Source organism: Haliotis rufescens, unplaced genomic scaffold (genome assembly GCF_023055435.1).
Source record: "Haliotis rufescens isolate VD_foot unplaced genomic scaffold, xgHalRufe1.0.p SCAF_7, whole genome shotgun sequence".
Taxonomy (NCBI): Eukaryota; Metazoa; Mollusca; class Gastropoda; order Lepetellida; family Haliotidae; genus Haliotis; species Haliotis rufescens.
Genome location: NW_025964361.1, coordinates 42,130,533 through 42,151,018, shown reverse-complemented (window position 1 = coordinate 42,151,018; position 20,486 = coordinate 42,130,533). Strand labels below are relative to the sequence as shown.

At 38.1% G+C, this 20,486-nt stretch overlaps 1 protein-coding gene across 4 annotated transcripts in view; it reads right to left on the bottom strand.

Annotated features, from left to right (window-relative positions):
• Positions 1–20,486, bottom strand: part of LOC124132663 (protocadherin-11 X-linked-like) — a 363,829-nt gene that overhangs the window by 116,012 nt on the left and 227,331 nt on the right. For all 4 annotated transcript variants that reach the window (XM_048387383.1, XM_046496686.2, XM_046496689.2 and 1 more), the window contains one exon: positions 9,897–9,988. The gene's annotated coding sequence lies outside the window, so the exon portion shown is untranslated. The remainder of the gene's footprint in view (positions 1–9,896; positions 9,989–20,486) is intronic.

Here is a 20,486-nt window from a genome sequence, read left to right as displayed (position 1 = left end):
AATCAGAGGACTGACTGGAACAGATGTACTGAGTACTGAAACAGGAGACGGAAGTCCTTAAGCCAAAGAATGTTCCAGTTGCATCTGAGATGTCACGCAAAAAGTAAAGTATTGGTGATACCGCTACTTATTTCAAACATGAAACAACAGTGTAAATTAATTGGACCTGGATGTTTTAAATGTCACTTCATTCAAACTGGACATGAAAGAATGGTTCCAGGGTAATAGAATGGAGACTTAATACATTGGACAATCATGGTGTTTGTAGCTGTGATATTACTCGGTGTATGCGACACATATTCAGTGCATATGTTATTGATTTGGGGCAATATGACATTGCTGAAACTAGGAAAACCGTTGAAAGTACACTTAGCAGATTATTCCTAAACAGAGAAGAACACATTATCCTTGGTGACCAATTCCAAAGAAAGAGGAACATTTTCCTTGGTGACCAATTCCAAAGTAAGAAGAACATACTCCTCGGTGACCAGTTCCACCAAAGATGAACAATGTCCTTGGTGACCAATTCCAAACATATTGCATACAAGGGTACAGAAAACACCATTGGCTAAACAAGGAACATGAGACTGACCTTCTCCTTATAGTAAATATGAAAATTCATACATATCACTAAAGAGGTAAGCTTTGCCCCATTTGAAAATCAATGAATAGCGATTGAGCAAAACATACAAATATTTATAGAAGCTTGTAGAAATTCTGAGTGAGCCATGAATGCATACATATAAACACACTAGAATCAATACAATACAGAAAGAATTGCATATGCAATCTAATTGCCAAATTGATCCATAAGTGTGCTAACCAATGGTCTTTCATGCCATTTCAGAACACAAACACAACAGATCCAAAACTTACAGGCTAAACATAATAGTGTTTTCATGGAATAGGCAGAGAGCATTATCATGTGATTATACTACACAGTCCAGTGTTTGTAGAAGCTATTTGTCATTGATAAGACCTACGAAGTTCGTTATCCTGAATAATTGCTGCAAGTCTCCTTGAAGACACAATGCCATAGCATCTGGGATCAGGAGGCTTGTTTGTGAAAGGATGAAGTTAAAGCACTGAATTTACTGCCATCAGCTGAATGAGAGCATCCAACATAGCAGCAGTAGGGTCCTTTTGTGGGAAAAAATTGCTAATTGAAATTCTTGAATCTTGGTTGATTGAAACAGCATCTTGATGCCTCTCATGGGATGGGATGGAGTTGATGCCAATAATATAAGATGGAAGGAGGTTGGCATTCTGGGTGGGTATGTGAATATGTCCATGTATTTTATCATAAAATGTCCATTTCTTACATGACCCTCCCGAAATATGTGTATCATATTTTAAGACCCTCCCCTAGAGACTGTCAAAGTTGTTTTTTACCCTCCCCTGCTTCCCTCTGACCCACCCACACAGGCACATGACCCACCCACACAGGCACATGACCCACCCACACAGGCACATGACCCACCCACACAGGCACGTGACCCACCCACACAGGCACGTGACCCACCCACACAGGCACATGACACACCCACACAGGCACATGACCCACCCACACAGGCACATGACCCACCCACACAGGCACATGACCCACCCACACAGGCACATGACAGCTTTGAGAATCCAATGATTGTAACTTCTTCTCCCTGAATTGCCCAGATTATGATCCAGTAACAATTGTGATCATGAGTTGAAGTTCAAGTGGTAAATAAGTATTTGTCCTTCACATGAGCTCATATGCCTTGATTCGCTGTGCAGAGTTGCGTCCCTTGGGCATGCTAGAATCCTGGTTTGCCCGATTCTGTTTCTAGGTTTGTCAGCACCTTACCCATGCTGGTGGGTTTCACCGAAGTGGTAAATGTCTGAGACCTGCTTCACTTCGGGCTTTCTTCCCACATCAAGCTGACAGGCCGTGATATAACTGGAATACTGTTAAACGCAGTGTTAAACACAACTAACTCACTCACTCACTCATATGCCTTGATACACCTTAAATACTGTTCACAATGCCAATATAATGCTTACTCAATCATGTATTATTGTCACATCTGTTAGCCATAGTTTGCCTTACATACTTTGCCCAAATCAAACTAATATTTGCTGAAACAAACCAGATACAGTTTTTAAGATTAAAGCTTTATGTTTCGATTGCAAAATAATTGTGTTTGATTGAAACAATCATGCAAAGTAATGAATTTGGTTTATTAATAGTACCAGTTCCCAAAGTACTTGGAAGTCAAAGGAAGGATTATACACACAGGCAAATTAGTGCTATATCGGGGCTTTGGGTAACTGAACTAGCCTCTTGTGACCAGTGGGTATGAATATTTCATGAAGCTAGAAGATTTAGAGTCTAACTTCAGACTACTGCAGCATCCTGGCAGTATGGTAATGTCCTTGGTCATGTGTACTACAGTCAACTCAGTGTGGGTTATTTAGTGTGTGATGGGGGCATGGGTGGCCCAGTCATCTAAGGCACTGCAATTTGCTATGCAGAGTTGCTTCCCTTGCATACACCAGGAACTTAAGATTGTGGATTTGAATCCTGATTCGCCCTCATTGTGTTTCTAGGTTTGTTAGCACCCTACCCATTAACTGTGGGTTTCAGCAAAGTGGTAAACGTCTGAGACCTGCATCACTTCGGGCTTTCCTTCCTCATTAAGCTGACACGCCGTGATATAACTGGAATAATGTTCAATGCAGCGATAAACCCAACTCACTCACACACTAGTGGAGGAAAACCCTGACGTAAAGCATGTCTTTGATGTTTATCACTTTGGTGATGCCCATGAGCATGGGTATGGTGCTAATAAACCAAGGATAATATATCAGGGCAAAACAGGATTCAAAACTCATGATCACAGTATTCTGGCACACCCAAGGGGGGCAACTCTGGACAATGAATTGCAAAGTGGTCGTTGGTTCAATCTCCTGGTCATGTCATACAATAAGATGTTAAAAGATGGTACTTATTGTTACCCTGGCTGTGCTTGACAAGGGAATAAAACATGGACTGGTTGGCTCAGAGTCAGTATAATGTGTCTCTGTATCGCTATAATCGTTTATCACAACCTTCAACCCCATGTCACCTCACACCTTAATGTTTGAGAAAGCCCAAAGTAATGCAGGTTGGAACCAGCAGATCCTATCACAACTAAGGGGTGCAACTCTACACAGCAAATTACAATTTCTCACAACTAGGCCAAATGTGCATCTGCTTCTCCAAAAATAGAGTGCACTTTTAGAAAGTGATTCCTGAAATTCAAAATAGGGGTGTGGCAAGCATTCCATATCTCCCCGCTCCACCCCCCAAAACCTGTGTGTTGTATCGATCCATCTCTGTGATACAACACAGCCATGACATCTGCAATTCAATAAAAAACATCTGTACACCTTCATATATGCTTACAATCATGTCATGCACCAGTCAGCCTTTGATGCTAACCTACTTTGGTCTTCCAGTAGACTGTATTAAGTAATCCACAACACTGATGGACATCACTTTATTCCCAAGTGTTATATGAATTATGCTGTAAAGGGGGATTCAACAAACTTCAACATACCATAATTGTCTATATCTGTTTTCTGAATTTTCCGCTAAATTGGTTATGTAAATAAGCACGTCGCCCCACGTCGGCAGAATAAGTCCACAAAATCCAAATACCTAATCATGCATTTTTCACACATGGAAAACGCAGTGAACTTGGGATACGCCTCCCAATTGCTCCATTTCTGTAAAAATCTGCTCAATCCTCATGAGAATTCAGTTTAAATCACACAATCATTTGAACAACCACATTCAAATTAGCTGTTGAAAGAAAGAAGGTTTGCTTCGGCAAGAAAAATTGAGCAAAGTCCCTCTGTCGTATTTTCGACCTGTGGCTTGTTGACCATAAACGTACGCAGCACTCGTCAGCCGAGAGGAAGGTTTTATTGTGTTCCAACAGGCGTGATGATTGATACGGACTATGTTGTTTCACAAAACAACCGTTGTTTCACTTTATTGTTGAAGTGGCAATCACGGATGCCATATTCTTGAAAAATTCTTATAACAACATCATAAATCATCATAATTAGGCTGAAAAGAATTAGCGATCACATATGACTAAGTGTTGTGGATGGTTTGGATGACATCAGGATGATTAGATGATTAATGGGTTGGAAACTACTTTCAGTTTCAAAAATCTACAAATAATCGAACACTGAACTACACAACTTGAACAATTTTCGCTAAGTGCTGAAGCAAATGTAAGACAGAGTTGGGAACAGTTCCTTTGGGGATATAATATTTGGAATTTAATTTATTAAAAGTGTGAATCTCGCCCACGGGAAGCTGGGATGCAGAACAGTGTTTGAATACTGATGACCTGAACCCTCTAGGAGATATTCCTGGACAAGCACTTTGCTCCCTGTCAAGCATCTACACCCCATCTTTATTATCATCACAACACGAGTTGCAGCAACTGGAGCCTATTGTGAATTAAGAATGCGGTGTGAGCTAGAACGTTATCTTCATATTCCTAAATCAATCTCATCCCTATACAGAAGCTACATTCATATGTTGTATGTGTGCCAAAATTCCCTTTTTGAGGCCTGTTGTGTTTGTTGTTAAAATTGCCTCACCACTAGTCTCATCAATGCACTCAGTACTATATTTCTACATCGTAAAGGCTGATATTAAACTGAACAAACAGAGTTTGGGCACCAACTTCAATGCAGCGGCAGCCAAGCTTACGCTGAACTACAAAAGGCGCAACTTGGTAGATACACTCTCCAGCTCGTGAAGATATGAATGTGTATATTGATCTTGTCCAAAGAGCCTCGCCTTGCCTTTATCCCTTTTGGGTTATCATAATGCAAGAAAAATATGACACTCCCTTTCTTTGGTGTGTTTGTTGTAACATACTTTTTCCAAATAGCCTATGTTTGGCTCCAAGTTCAATCTCTTGAAATCTAATTCGAATTGGCTGCTTCCAGACTGCTAAAAGGATAAAAAGTGAGTCTCACGTTATCAATTCAGGCTCTTGTGAGGACAGATATATCAGGAATCTGACCCTTGGTTCAGAAATTAGGTTTTAAAATAACATTTTTTCAAGTCAAGGCGGTGAAAGTATTTTTGTGCTAAGCGTTTCTTCAACCAAGTAAGACCCAGGTTAACACATAAATGCCTTGATTGTCTTTTAACAATTGGAGTTTGATATGTGTGAAAGCTTTAATAGGATTCAAATGTACATGATTACTTTTTAAGTATTGACATACTGAATCAGCTTTTGGGCAATAAAGAAAACTGATGATATTATGGTGACGACTGATCTTTAGGTGTTTAGCACAATAGAAATAGCCAGAATGGTAATGATGATGATAATAATGAAAAACCAAACAATGAAGACAATGGACATTATACTCAGATTCAAGCCATCATACTTAGGTATGTTTCCGGTATGTTGTGGAAAAAACACATGCCACAAGCCGTAATTATATACACGATCAACAATAATGCAGAAATTTTCAAAATGGCTTCACACATATAGGGAATTGAACAAAGATCTTAGGCATTAATGAGCTAACACTTTAACCACTGGGCTACCCCACTGCTCCTATTATGTTTTATGTACTATTATAACTTTTACACCCTAGCTGCGATGGTACAGACATGCTGTACAATTAGACCTTACACTTGTTACTATAATAACTGTTACTATACTAATCATTAAGTTACAATTCTTACACACTGAACCCAATGTTTACTAACCACACTGCATTTTACCAGAACACATGAGTACCAATTCCAAATACCTGGGCGCCATTGTACAAAGCGATCTTAGTGCTAAGGTGATCGTAACCCTCATACCTTAACATAGACTTACGGCAGTCGTAGCGCTAAGGTTATTTTGTACAATGGCACCCTGGACTCATCTCAAAGTCCATATTTCTGTTTAGATCTTCTAGGCTTGTAGCATTGCCACCCATTTAGTTCCCCCCCATTATTTACCAAACTCATTTCCAGCTTAGGAATCTCTGAGCATTACTGATCAAGCAGCAATCATCATGCCCCATTGCCAAACCACCTGTGCTATGTAATAACACAACTATAACACTCTCACTCGGACAAAAATGCAATAACCGATATTTCCAGCACATTTCAGAACAAGAAACATTCCGAGTTTTACAATCTTCTCTTATACACCAAAATGACTTAAGAGGAAATTACCGTTGTTTTTGGCAAGTTCTAAGGAAAATTCCTGGCAAGCAATTAACAGAATTTCTCTCACCATGAAATTGAAAGATTTATTTCATTACATCCAGATTACATGCTAAATAATCACCCTCAAAATGACATTTTTCTTTTCATACTTCTCAGCCTATTCATTGACTGACACAGTTTCAGCTTGGTAATCACTTTGTATGGGGTGTATTAAGCCTTTCATGTGTGAATTGTGTATAGATTTTTTTATGAATATTCATTAATGACATCTGAAGGTACTTAGAGGAGATGCATTTGTGATGATGAAAATTTGAACATTATAACTCTATTTACATCAGACTCCCCCTAGTTTGAATCAATTTAACTATACTTCAATTTATAATGAAATTAACCTGTTCAGTGGACTATGAATAACAGTATATATAAAATTTAAAACAGATCAAAGGGCAGCTGATGAGACTGTGCATTGATTCACAATAAAACAGAATTGATAAAAAAATAATTGAAACAATGATGCAGTGTTTGACACGCCAGTGATTTTCCGTGTATTGTTTTACGAGACCTAAGACATAAAACATGCATATTGTATGGTTCAATTATTAGACAGGTCCTATCAAGTCTCAATTCTCATGACATTTTGACCAAAATTAATCAATATCCAGTTTTGCAGCTGCAGATAATAGTGAGTGAGTGAGTTGGGTTTAACGCCGCTTTTAACATTATTCCAGTTACATCATGGCGTGTCAGCTTAATATCGGAGGAAAGCCCGAAGTGATGCAGGTCTCAGACATTTACCACTTCGGTGAAACCCACGAGCATGGGTAAGGTGCTGACAAACCTAGAAACATAATTGGGGCCACCGGGATTTGAACCCACAATCATAGGTTTATGGCGTGCCCAAGGGACGCAACTCTGCACAGCGAATCGCGGCACCTTAGACGACTAGGCCACCCATGCCCCCTGCAGATAATACATATTAATAAACATAATTTGTCACGCAACTTATTGTTATTACTATGTCCATAGATTCTGAACCACACACATCCAATGATTAATTAATACTGTTCTAATCTTCCACTGTGTTTTACTGTGCAGAGTTGCATCCATTAGACATGCCAGAATCATGGGTTCGAAGCCCAGATTTATCTTCATTGTGTTTCTTGGTTTGTCAGCATCAGGCTCGTGGTTTTCACCCAAGTTGTAAATGTCTAGGACCTGCATGATTTCAGGCTTTCCTCCTGACATGCCATGATCACACTGATGACCCGTGAAGATCCGGGGTAGAATAGGTCTTCAGCAACCCATTCTTGCCGATAAAGGCGACCATGGTTGTCGTAAGAGTCGACTAATGGGATAAGGCAGTCAGGCTCGCTGACTTGGTTGATGCATGTCATTGTATTTAAATTGCGTGGACCGATGCTCATGATGCCAATCACTGCATTGTCTGGTTCAGACTCTATCATTTACACACCGCCATCATATAGCTGGAATATTGCTGAGTGCGGCGTTAAACAACAAACAAAGAAACAAACGATATACTTTTCAAAACAGCATTAAACCAAACCCACTGACACACTGCTATTACTCAAATAACACACAAGGAAAAGATCTATATAATCTCTAGCCATGAATCCCCTCCCTGATAATGACTGAGAATTAACATTGACTAGAAATTACACCTTGAAAAGGCACTTAAAAAATATTTTTCAATTAAGCTCCTATGCCTCACTACTACCAAGCCAACAGGACATTGTTTCAGGCCAAATTAATCTGGACTAACAAGAGAAAACCAAAAATAGGTCCTCCGGCTAATAATTGTTCCCGCACAAATTAATCATGATAATCAAACAAGTACTGTCACTAGGAATCGAACAGTCATATTTACTTAGTCATTTATCATGATTGTGGAACTGTTTATTCCTATGAACCATAACATTTGTCACAGCTGCCTGGGGAATCGAATTTCCTTTTCTACTGTTCTTAGCTTGCTAAAACATACCTCCTTATATCCCACTGACACTATAACACAATATTTCTTAATAACATCAATGAAATCAGAAATGTCAATCACCTACTTGCTGTCCTATCAAACATTTTCTGATAATTTCAAGAGTCGTTTCATTTCATATTTGCGAAGAAAATTAACATCAAAATATATTTGAACTCAATTTCATTTCAAATTTGAAACAAAAAATGTTTTAGTGCAAAATTTATCTTTCATGAAAGGAGAACACGCAGAAAACATACCTGGCGTGTTGTATGAAACAGATAACAAAAACAAGCACAACTTTCGAGCTGAGCTTGCACCAATATTATTATTTCCCTTGTGGTAATGAAGTTGCTAACCCAAATCTCATCAGAGATTCTCGCTGGATTTCAAGGTCATTCGAGGTCGAGTTTGATGTGATACAGACCACTAATACTAAAGTTCCTGAAAAGAAGGCGATGTCAGAATTCAATACTTGGTCGACCATCCACAATGACGTGATAATGGTGATCGTACAGCGCTGTTTGCCGGACAGTGGTGATCGCGTATTGCCACTAATCATTTGATACACAACTTATTCCATTAATGAATCTAATCAGAGTCAACCAATGATTTACTGGCCCTGAGGCTAGGGAAGATGCCAGTTTGGCAATCATGGTCAGGGTTTTTCTGGACGTTGGGTCTAGTTCGTGGAGATGATAGATTAGAACCATAATGTAAATGCTACAGACACGACAATGATGATTGAATTTGACAATGGCATAAATACGTTCAGGAGGATATTGTTTTGATTAATTACAATAGTTATTTCTGGATATGTGTTGGCCAAGAGAGGCTGTTTTTAAACCTGTACTAAATGGTACTATTGATGTCCAAGATGTATACATTTATAGGCTAAGAAGAACTTAGTATGACAGTTGAGTTTTACTCTGCTTTGAACAATATTTCAGTTCTTCATAGACTATGCTTGCCGTAAAATGTGGCTATGCTTGTTGTAAGAGGTGACTAACGGGATAAGGTGGTCAGACTCTCTGACTCTTAATTGCACAGATTGATACTCATGATGTCAATTATTGGATTGTCTGGTCCAGACTCGATTAATTTTCAGACCGCCATCATATAGCTGGAATATTGCTGAGTGCTGTTTAAACAAACAAACAAACAAACAAACAAACAAACAAACAGTTCTTCATAGCAAGTCAGCTTTAATGTGTGAAGAATGTTGAAAAGATACAGGTCGTTGAGGTTCACCATCCTGGGGAAACCAAGGTGTGTGGGTAGGCATATGGCTGACCAAGGATCATAATCAGATCAGATTTTGAATTCAAACAAAGAACCAACGGATCCTGGGAGCTAAGGGGTGATAATCAATTCTGGGAAAATCAACATTAGGTAATCTGTATCCTTAAAACCCAAAAGCATGGGTTTGGTGCTGCCAGACCAAAGATATTAATCAGGAAGTGTCTGAGATTCAAACTCACTTCCAGCAAATCCTGTTATAACAAGGGACAGAACTCTGCACAGCCATACCTTTGCAGCTTGGTTCTAGAAGCCCTTTATTTGGAAGCAGTAGGTTTACAATTAATATTCAGTTTTTTAGGCATTTGTCAAATTTACACATCATTCCAAATATGAAAGAAAAGCATTGTCAAAGAAGGATCATTAAATGTTAGAAACATGAGATTGACTTACCTAAACTTGATGTCACATCCACTAGTTGTGATTCTTACCAGCAGATTAATCTACCAACTAGTACAGTATCCAATGGGAGAACTTTGCACATCCTGAAACATAGAAGTACATGAGTATTATTCAAATTGTTCAATGCCACCTCATTCTACATCAACAACAGTGAGTGAGTGAGTGAGTGAGTGAGTGAGTGAGTGAGTGAGTGGTTTTACGCTGCTTTTAGCAATATTTCAGCAATATCAGGGCGGGGGACACCAGAAATGGGCTTCACACATTGTACCCATGTGTTGAATGGAACCTGGGTCTTCGGTGTGATGAGCGAATGCTTTAACCACTAGGCTACCTGACCGCCTCTCATGATACTGAAAGAAGATGGTCCTCTATGAATGGGTTTCACTGTGCCAACGTTGGCAACTGACCTCAACATGGAATCTGATTGTCTATGACAATAATGATAAATTCCTATTTTTACACACAGTCAATGACACCAGATGACGACATGGGATACTGGAGACTTCATGTGTCAATATAGTTAGAGGCATAAAACTTGAGAGAGTCACAACACCTTTCACAACTTGATTTACAGATTGAAACTGATTTTTTTAAGCCAGGGTTGTAAGTAAAACAAATACTAATAAAATTGAAAAACATTATTTTTGTTATCTCTTAAACTTTAGTCAGGATGATATATATGAAATGGAAAGAGAAGACAATATAAAACGTCAATGCCAGAGAATAACCAGTCTCACTTATCTGCCTGATTCCATTGGACAAAAAGAGAAAATAGCATTGAAAACTATATGGAAGCATCACTCAAAATCAGTGATGACACCAGGGTCCATTTGCACAAAGCGATCTTAGCGCTAAGACTATTGTAAGCATATATGCTAAAGTATGGGAGTTACGATCATCTTAGCGCTAAGATTGCTTTGTGCAAGTGGGCCCTGGTGTTCATTTGATTGATCAGGGAAACAGTAATTCTCATAATTAACTCCCATATTGATCTGTTTATATTTATTCTATTTCTGAAATTGGTGATAACTGAAAAAATGAATGTTAAATTTATATTTGATTACACATTTGCACATTTTGGTTTAGGAATCTCCATTGAATGAATCTCACTTTATCATGAGCATGTGTTAATGAGTCACAATCAAATAGTGATAATACCAGGTGTTCACGAAAAGGTGAACGTATTCTGCTGAAATTCAGTTCTAAATAGATGCCTCATGACAACTTTCTTACTTGATATGGCACTGTAATGAACACATCACTAATATCACGAGCCAACTGACTGTGTCTACCAAGAAGTTAAGGACATAAAGCGACAAAACCCTTTCCATATCCAATAGAAATCTCTGAATAAAGCAGAGTCGGTTGTACAATTCTGACTATATCCTGAGCATGTGTTTATGAATCAATATCAAGTAGTAATGATACAAGGTGTTTACAAAAAGGTGAGCGTATCCTGACCCAACGGTGACACCCATCACAAACACATGCAAAGGCAAGTCAATTGTTAACCTGAAAAAACATGGGAACATGGTACATGTCAAAATAAGGAATTGCATCAGGCAACATTTTTGTAACTGATGCGTCAAATTTGGAAATGTCCTCCATATGTCTACCATAAAACTTTTTGACAGCTTTACTGAGGCCTTGAATGTTGTAACCTTGATCAAACAACTTCTGAGCAACAGTCATATGACCCTCTTTGAAATCTTGGTAGAAAGAGCATGCTTGATTGTATCTTAAAAGTTGCCAAATGTAAACACCAAAGGCTGGAGCTGCTGGAATATTGCTTGACATGAAGGGAAAGTTGACTGTGTCATGCAGTCTTGTGGAGAGTGGAAGCCATTATGTATTGAATATGAAGCGGCTGGATCAGAAATATCAGCACTTACGGAGGACAAACAAATAAAGGTATTCATTGGAATTGTATTCCATCAGGTTTATGTCAAAAGTTACATAAACAGGATATCTTATCAGTGACTTGACGCAGAAAGATATCGATCCTTATATCAGGTTGTCTCTGTCAACAGGATAAGCACTGTAAAGCTTAAATTTAGGTGTGTTGGATGCTGGTATCACAAGCCTGTATTAAAGGTAAACACTGTTATTTTAATAACAGAAAATATATCATACAGTTGTGTTGAAAAGTTATATTCTCATGGTCTTGAGGTTACGCCATCTTAAATTTTACAAAATTAAGAAAAGATATTTTTCGTTGAAATATGCATTCGTCATTCTACATAATGTTATTTTTTTGGACTTCACTTTTGAATCATAGGAAAACAAAAATAATCTGAAAATTAAAAGTTTTACCAATAATGATGAAAACAAATTATGATATGAACATTTGTGAGTTAGCCTTCCAGTCCCTTTAATTTCTATGATCCTCCCCCCACCACACACACACTGTATCTTGACATATTGCCAAGATAATTAACAAGAACTGTCAACTTAATGTTGAAATAAACTCATCCTAAGTTCTACTGCACTTTTGTAATGACATACCCTATGTGCTATTGTATATATCATATGTTTATCCCTGTGTTTGTCCTTTAAACAGTCGTTTTGTGCCAATATCATGAGTATTATTCAACAAAGATCTAGGCATTAGAGGTGCGGTATCTTCTGAAATGGCTATCACAAAGACAGAAATTGACTTTTGAAACATATATCAGCGTACATTTCACCTTGATTTGCTGATGTCTTAGACAAAAGAACTCAGACAAATGATGAATAAATGTCATTTATATTATTCTCCACTGAAGCATTTTCTTATAACCAGATTTACCATCACAGACATTCCTAAACGTAGACAATTAACCTTAACTGCTTCAAAATATGCACTAATCAGTGGAAATACCAGCAGAGACAACCCATGGGAGAACATGCCAACACAATGATCACAGTTCAACTGAAAGAGTGTATCCTGTAGGCCATGTCCTTCGAGAGGTAGCTTAACTTGTTTATATAATTCTCTTCAAATGTCATAGACAGGATTATACTGTTTTTTAAAACTTTTATATGTTTATGAATAAAATAAACAGGATTATACTGCTTTTTAAAACTTTTATATGTTTTGTGGTAAATAGGATTAAACAGACATGACTATAGATGTATAAAACAAAGACAGTTTGACTTTTCCATCTCTCAACAGGTAAATGAACACAAGTTAAATCCTGACAGACATTTATCCTTATTTATTTCATAATGTAGAATTTAGTTATTCATGCACATATTAAGCAATTACAAGGCTAAGACTCAGTGCTCACGACCTTCGAATTGAGAGAAGAAGATACTTCAACACTACAACAGAAGAAAGATTATGTACCTTCTGTGATATTGATGAAACAGAAGATGAGGAACACTTCCTGTTGCGATGCCCTCTCTACAAAGATCTGAGAGGGGAACTAAATTCATCACGCGGCTTTGCTATGCACCCAGTATTGCTAAAAATACTATTAAATCCACCAGAGCCCTTTGCAAAAATGATCTCTAATTTCATTCACAAAATGTTCAGGCAAAGAAAATCTGCATCTCCTCCCTAACAATATAATCATATCAATATTTGTATTCTATTGTGTATGTCAATGTTTAATTAGTCATGTTCATGTTTTGTACCCTTCCCCCTGTGGGTGTTTATGTACAATAAATATTCTTCTTCTTCTATATTAGCTTTTATTACAGAAATGCAGTATTATCTCAATGTTGTCACAATTCTACAGACTAGCTTTTAATGCAGTCATGAACAATTCTCCAAGGCAAATCAAAACCAGATAACATTTTTCTTGATGCGGTCCTGTTTGCACCAAGCTGTTTATGCCATGTTGAAAACCATTCTTGGTAAACATGGAACCATCATCTACTTGGTGATGTCTGCAAGGACAATAATGCCTATATTTACCTGGCATTGACCAAATTCAGTATTGTTCTTACAAAAAGTCAATGAATATATCTGTTCATTTCTATACAAGAGGTATTGATAGAACGTTGTGGAACAGTCTTTGGCAATAGCGGTTCTTGCTTGTAGTGACTGACAAAGACAATAAAACCATACAGGTCAAATTGGTACATGGCTGACATCAATATATGAACAATACTAGTGTGCAGTTCACACTGGAAGACAGGACTGCAAATGGTAGAGGGGAGTTCTGGGCTTGAAGTTTGGTGAGTGTGGGCAGGTGGGTGGGTGGGTGAGTGAGTGAGTGAGTGGGTGGGTAGGTGAGTGAGTGAGTGAGTGAGTCAGTGAGTGAGTGAGTGAGTGAGTGAGTGAGTGAGTGAGTGAGTGAGTGAGTGAGTGAGTGAGTGAGTGTCATCACATAACAGAGTGTAAGTGAGTTAGTGGATGAGCAGTTCTCAACAACACTTTTTAACAGTACCCCTGTATGAAGCAAAAGTAGGCTTCACAAACTACACACATTAGGGGGACTGATCCCCAGATTGTCAGTGTGCAAAGAGTGTGTGCTTGATCTATTTCTGCTTGACACTACATGTATATCTCTAAAGTTCTTACGCAATACAGAGGTCCCCTTGTATGAAATCTGTCATATTTGCATGCAGTGCTGTGAGAAAATGATGAATGGACATAATAGAAAATCCTTGTGTTCCAACTGCACGTATATTGCATCAGATGACCAGATATCTCACAAACTCAGTGTTGTTTTCATTTGACATTACAAAATCTGTCAGTTCCAAAGACGGGAGAAAATAATTTCATGAAGATGAAAAATCCATGAAACCTTTATATGGTGGCTGAGAGGTAAATATAGCACATATTTCATTTCATAGAGTCTATATAACCACCTAAATTGAGCAAAAGGTTCACAATGCCATCGAAATGGACAAAGATTGAACCTGTCTAACACTGAATACAGAATGCATTGATCTAGTGCTTCATTTTCCAGTACTGCTTCATCTATCGCTGCCCACAAAGGAATAGGTTTTCTCTTGATACATACAGCCTTTGGATGCGTCCAGCTTTCAAAGAATAAATCTCTCACCTTGACCAATGGTCAACAAGTAGCTGTGCTCCATAATAGCCATTCTAGAAATGCAATGAAACCTCAGAAATACATTCATGCATACAAGAATACGTATAATGGTCATCGGTAACTGACAAGCTGTACCCAGTTGTAAATAGCAGACTTTGTCACTTATGCTTTTTTTACAAATCAATAATTCTAATCCTACCAGGATAGTTTCTTTAAGACAGATGAACAATGTCTATGAAAGGCTTGCCCAGGTACCATTGTCCTGAAAATTGGTCAAGTCTCTTGGTCAGGTGGTACCGACACAGGACCAATATTATTCATAGAAGAAATGTCAATCGATAAGCACTGTTGAATAAATGCATCCTCTGTTTGAGTGTGTAACCCTCAGTAAATAAAACATACTCTACAATGTTCTTGGTGCAACCTTTGGGAACACTGCCCCAATTACCCAAATCAAATTATTGTAACATTTTTTTTAACGGAAAATACGAAACAATTCCCTAAAGCGACAGCCTGTGTGAAATGTAATTTCGGGCATTACAACAAAATAAGGAAGTGAACCTTGTAGGCAATCACAATGTAATAAAAAATTTACTGACAACAAAAATACTTTTTCTATCCATGGACTTACAGTACTTTTTTTTATGGTTGCAATATAAGGTACTCAAAATTGCTTGTTTGTGTTTTTTTTCCTTTCAGCAAAATCAATGAGATATGTTTTTTGGGAGCCTGTTGCTGAGATGTTGCAAATGACTGTTCACAGGTTACAGAAATATATAAGAAACAAACTATTTCTTGCCCAATCATGAGTGCATTAATGAGTGAGGGATTTGGGTTTATTCCTTCTTTGAAGATCATCCCAGAAACCCATTACGATGCCACAAAGTCTTAATGGAACCATCATATTGGCAGGTAGATAGAATCGCTTAGTACAGCGAGGTCTTATCAGCAGGAGAGATTGAGAGTTGGACATTATGTGAAGGTGGATCGGGATAAACAGGGACTAAACAAGTATAGATATGGTGAAATCAGATAACAATATCTCGAGATAACTGAGAATGTGATAAAGTTTATTTGTAATGTGAAAGGGGACAGAGAATTTGGTTGTATGTCAGTCAGTAATATACTGCTAAATAAAGACCTGTGGGGTTTCTGGGTTAGCAGAGGGCTGAGGGGCTTGTCATAGGAGGTCATCTGGTCAGGTTGGTTGACTTGGCTGATTGCACAACATGATCATTGGAGACAGATGGTATGGATCAGTGCTCATAATATCAATCACTGAATTGTCAGGCCCAGACTCTATTATTTACAGGCTGCCATTATTAATAATAAGATATTGCTGAATGACATTAACCAACAATCAAACAAACAAGAACTATATTATGACAGTCTGTAACTAACCCTGTCTGGACCAGACAAATCAGTGGTTGATGTTAGTGGTCGATAGGGAGCAGGGATGTAACTCCTTGGAGTACAGTGACACACAATCAGTCACGGTATGAAGTTCCTCAAAGACATCTTAGTGCTGCAACTATTGTAAATATAAAATGTCAATGCTAGAGAATAATCAGTCTTGATGATCTGCCCGAACAGATTCCCATGCTCATTATAGACAAAACAGTGGTGAAAATTATATGAATGAATCAGTGAAGACACCAGGTGTTCATGAAAAGGGTATGCAATTCCTGCTCCACAAGATATATCAAAACACTTTTAATAGTTGTAGCATTGAGACCACTTTGGGGGCAATGAGGTTCATGTCACACATTCCATGATAATTTTGGGGATTTGGGAATGTTAACAAACAGAGAATCACCACAGGAAGAGAGAGAAAGGAAGGAAGAAAGCAAAAATGAATCAAGATACTTTTGCAACTTCCTAGGCTCTCTCACAGTCCCTGAACCATATTATTTTCACTCCTGCCCCACCTTTACTGTATATATATAATGATACCAAGTCTAGATTTCCACAGGTTCACTCCCATCGCACCAGAGCTCCTTTTCAATTTAAATGTAGTTCCTTTTTTCTTTCAAAATCATATGTTTTCAGAGACTATGCATTAGACTAGCAACTTCCTAACAAAGTACCTTTCTCAAGGGGATTGAGGTAGAATAGTGGTTAAACTGTTTGTTTATCATGCTCAAGACCTTGATTTATTCCCCACATGGGAATAATGTGTAAATCCTATTCTTGTTGCCTCCATCATATTGCTGGCATATTACTCAAATTGCCATAAAACCATCCCCACCTTCTTAATCAGGAGTGTGATTTCCATCAAGCTGTTCTACTGGATGTCTGATCGGTCATCTGTTAGTCTGCAACTATAGTTTCATATGAAATACTTCATTTTTCAGTCTGTAGTGTTAATTTGTCTGGCTAATAAATTGTTCAGTCTGGGGATGTGACAAGCCATAATTCTCCACTGTGTCTTGGTAGTTTTCCCACTCGTCTTAAAGATATACCCATACTGTCTTGTTTCAAATTGTTATCAATCTGTTTGAAAATGTTAAAGATTATCAGTTGAAAAAATCAAAACTATATTTCTTTTTTATGCATGATACATTATTAATAAGATGCAAAGAATTAAAAGAAATGATACCAGTTACTGAAATAACACTCAATGCTATTATTGTTTGAAGAGATTTAGTGAAATAAGTGATTCTTATCTAGCTTTTAAGAACACTTGTTATCTGTAGTTGAAACAGTCATCAATAGATGATGACCTTTACCAACACTTTTTGAAACCTAGTAGGCCAAATCAGCAGGTAAAATCTATTTTAACCGTGAATTAATATAAAATATTTCCCTAAAGTTCAGTCTGGGATGCAAAGGATTATTGTTGGTTTGTTGTTTTACACCACACGCAGCAATATTCCAGCTATATGATGGCGGTCTGTAAATAATCAAGTCTGAACCAGACAATCCAGTGATTGACATCATGAGCATCGATCCAGGCAATTGGGATTGATGGCATGCATTAACAAAATCAGCGAGCCTGACCACCCAATCCCGTTAGTCGCCTTTTTAGGGCAAGCATTTGTTGCTGAAGACCTATTCCACCCCGGATCTTCACGGGTCCAAATGTTTATTGTATATATTGATTATTGTATATAGTTATTCTAAAAAAGGATACAAAGTGTATACATTCCAAATTGGAATAAACTGATACAAAAATGTACTTCTTGTTGAAGAAAGAAGACTATATTCCAATACTAAAGCTATCCAAACCAAGACATTTTTTCACTAACGTACATTTACATACAAAAAGGTTTTCAAGAAAAATGCAGTGGCTGAATAAATCTGCATATAAAACAATTTCAGATTGACAATAGAATGGATATACCAAAGGTTTTATCAAAGATAGTTTCTAGAGCCTTCATGGTAGACAGTTTCTCGTATATTTTGAAGTGAAGGCTCTTCTCCCCATATAAGTCTTGGACCTGTCTAACGAAAGGTTTTCAATCAGTGTTGTGGCTTAAAGCGCCATGAGTGCAAGCACACAGCATGGGATGGAGATTGTACAAGACTATAAGATAGATGTTCTTTGTGTCTTCGGAAATCCTTGTGATTGAAGGATTATGGTAATTTAGACTCCTGGCCTGCCATTGTTGGTGTACAGGCAAGAATGGAGGGTTCATCTTCTGAAACTGCCGATGCCATAATTCTGTACAATTCTAAAAATGGGAATGGTGCTGAAATTGTATGAGATACACATGACAGTCTAGTACTCAGTGCTGCCATTCTATAGAATTTTTCAATACATTTTCGAAAATGGCAGCTTTGGTGCTGAAATTGTATGAGGTTGCTATAAGAGTCCATCACTTGAGTCTGCTGGTGATGAAGAAGTACGGTACATGGTGGAAAATGGCAGTGATGGTGGTAAATTTATTTGAGATCGACGCAAGAGTCTAAAGTCTGACCATCCTTACTTTATCATTTAGCAGGAATTTGGTAAGTCAGTCAGCTCTGGTGTTGAAACAATATGAGGGGGGCAAGAGAGTCCATCACGGAAGATTGCCAGTGCCGTAATTCTGCAGAATTAGAGCACATTTTGAGAATGGTGGCATGTCTGTCACTGGCAGTTTATGAAGAGGAGCGAAGTGTTCATCATGGGATCCCATTGATGTCATAGCGTGTGCTGTGTATGATACATGGAAGGAGGGTGGCCTAGGTCCAGTAGTGAGACTGTGAATCACAGGTCAGTGAGATCAAACACTGTGTATTTATCCTGTTATGTTTGGGATAATTAGGCCAGGCTGTAGATGATGCAGGTGTATCTTACATCAGAGTGAGTGAGTGAGTGAGTGAGTGAGTGAGTGAGTGAGTGGATGGGCGAGCAAACGAGTGAGTGAGTGAGTGAGTGAGTGAGTGAGTGAGTGGGTGGGTCGGTGTGTGGATGGGTGTGTGTGTGTGTGGGGGGGGGGGGGTGGTGGGTGGGTTTGAGTGAGTGAGTGAGTGAGTGGGGGAAGGACAAACTGTTTGCAATAAATGAACTCACGAACCATGAACCTACTCATCTTTCTTTTTATAGATTACAAACTTAATGATCATAAAATAACATCATCAAAACAACTTGACCAAAAAAAGGATTTTGTCACAGTTCAGTAAACACCAAGGTCTGGCATTGATCATAATCAACTGGATTCAAGAACCTCAGGGATCATTTGTTATACCTGAAGTTGGTCATATTCAAAATCGGATGAGAACAGTTTTCCATATCAACCCATCTGGACTATAATAGCTTGAAAGATAGCTCTCAAAATATAGAAAAATGACTGGAATCAAATCTACCAAATTATGGTAATATAAGTGAGCCAGAGGCAATTGAATACAACCAAGGACATCATGGTAAAAATGACCCCTATTATTTCATGGCGCTACATCATATCCATCAGAAAATATCGGTCAATTTCTTATACATAAAATCACACAGAAGCAAAGGTATTATTGTTTGGAACACACTTCGACTACAATAATGGCCGCCATCCTCAGTTGGCTTTGATCATAATTTCCTAAAGCTGATGAACAAAACAAACGCAGGTAAACTGTTCTGTACTTTAAGGCCGCCTTAACATAGATCACAGACCTAGTCAGGTGGGCCCCTGCAGCCATATTGGAGGAAATACAAATAAGTGAGGGCCATCAAAGGGGCTGTTCAATTTTTTATTGCTATGTTTTATTTAATGGACACGAAATCAGGCAAACAAACACACACAATATTCCTTCTGGCTGTTTTTGTTTCATTTCTTGTTTTTTCCAGGTTTTTTTAACTGTTTGCAAGAGATGAAAATTAACCTTAGAGTGCTTGTTACAAGTCACTCCCTGAAAAAGTGCAAAGATAAAACACAAAATTGCCTCAATTTTAAACAAAAAGGTAGACAGATTTGTGATTCAAGTCGTAAACAGGCTGATGATATCTGTGATCACTGAATGGATACGTCATGCAAATGTCTGTAGAATGCGTGAGACAGAAACACCATATTCATGCATTAATATGTCCATGGTGACAAAATAATAAGTTTTTAACAGTTTTCAGTTATATCACGGCGTGTCAGCTTCATGTGGGAGGAAAGCCCGAAGTGATGCAGGTCTC